This window comes from Theropithecus gelada, chromosome 7b (genome assembly GCF_003255815.1).
Source record: "Theropithecus gelada isolate Dixy chromosome 7b, Tgel_1.0, whole genome shotgun sequence".
Taxonomy (NCBI): Eukaryota; Metazoa; Chordata; class Mammalia; order Primates; family Cercopithecidae; genus Theropithecus; species Theropithecus gelada.
The window spans coordinates 97163363-97165306 of record NC_037675.1 but is presented as its reverse complement, the minus strand read 5'-3'; positions in this window follow the sequence as shown (position 1 = coordinate 97165306).

The window sequence follows — 1944 nt, the reverse complement described above, 5'->3', positions numbered from 1 at the left end:
AAGAAGGAATGAAGGAAGGAAGGAAGGGAGGGAGGAGGGGGAGGAGGGGGGAGGAGGGGGAGGAGGGGGGAAATAAAAGCAACCTGCAGCAGGGGCTAGGCAGGGACGAAGCCAAAGAGCAGTGGGGTGAGGAACCTGGCCTGGGTCTCCTGGAGGGGCGGGGGCTGGACTGGGAGCTGCTGGGGGCAAAAGGGCAGCTCCCGGGGAAAGAGCTGCCCAGGCTTCAGCCCAGGCCTCTGCAAGGAATTTGGCTCCTAAGACCTATTCCACCTCCCTTCCACTGGTCCCGGTCCCTCCTCAGCCTCCTCTCTGAGCTCCCCCTGCCCAATTTTCTGGCAGGTGATTCCCCTCCTTTGCTCCTCGCGACCCCCTGCCAACCATCCTGCCCCAGATCCTGAGCTGGCATGCACGACCCTGGCCATTCCTGTAACAGGACTCCGTGTCAGGGATCCTTCTTTGAGCTTAGAGCTTAGAGGCATGGGGGGCGGGGGCGCTGTAACCTGTGTGGACTCTTGCCCCTGGAGGTATCTGGTGAAGGCGCATCCTGCACAAATCAAGCTCCCTCTCCTTAGAAAATAAGCTAGGGCCCTATCAGCATCTGAGATCAGGATCAGATAAAGCCGACAGAAACAAGGCCACGGGAGGCCACGTGGCCACCTGGCCAGCCCATCCTTGGCCACGGGACCCAGTGCGCCCACTTGGCCTGGTCGTCTTATTTGCTCGACTTTGTCACGAGGCCACAGAAGCTCAAGAACATAGCAAGGTCCGTTCTATAAGCACCCTGGGCCGCTCCTAAATGCACCATGAATAGGAACCTTTTCATTTTGAAATCCACATGCATGATTCTTCTAGTTCAAGTGAAAATTAGTATTGAGATGACGCCATTCTGCTGGGGAGATGTGAAAATGATTTCTGGACAGTCCTGATCCAGTGTAAGTGGCAGGTAGGATAACCACTTTTGAAGAACTCACTGGGCAGCTTCTGTGGAGGTCTGAGCCTTGTTTTCACAGCAATTCCACCTCCTTCCCCAGTGTTTTTCCAAGAAACCAACACTTGGGCTGGGACTGGAGTAGGCCAGGAAGACAAGGGACATCACAGTCTCATATAATGTGATGTGGAATCACGTTATATGTGGAATCACGTACGTATGTCACCTTTGCCGCATTCTATTGGTCAGGGGTAGGTCCTACCCTTACTCAAGGTTATGAATACTAGGAGGCAGGGATCATGGGGACACCTGGTCTCCTGGGCCCCCCGTAGCCTGTTTGCTGTAAGTACCTACCCTATGGGACTCCTCTGAGGATCCGATAAGGCTGTGTGTAAAGTGTTAAAGCCTGACACATAGTTAACACTTGAAATACCCTGGTCAATAGTTATGTTCTCAGACGAGTTCCCTCTCTCAAGCAGAATCCATCAGTCCTACCCTTGTAACCCCAATGCAATTACTATTTATCTCTATCACTTTCTATTGCAAATATATATATTGATATTCTCAACCTCATTCCCTGATGGGCAGGTGTGTGACTGTCAGTGGGGTTGGAGGTAAAGGTTGCTTAATATGTGGGAAGCCCCTATGCCATGTCAGGCATTTTTCATAGAGTATCTCACTGACATCTCCCAACAACTCCATAAACTAGAGACTGTCACCCCCATTTCATAGATGAAGCATCAGAGGCTTGAGGGGCTTAGTAACCTGAACGAAGCGGGTAGCAGAGGAAGCATATGGACCCAGCTGTTCCTGATTCTAACATGCATGCTGCTTGTTGTCTGCCTTGGCCAAGTTTGGCTCATTACATGGAAGAGGCAGAACCTGGAGCAGGGAGATCCACAGTGGCTACTGAAGAAATGGTGGTGGGCTCTGAAGGTGCAGACGGAGAACACCTTCCCATGAGTGGGTGGTCAGAAGGAAAGTAGAGGTCTCCATAGGCAGAAAGAAATAACTAT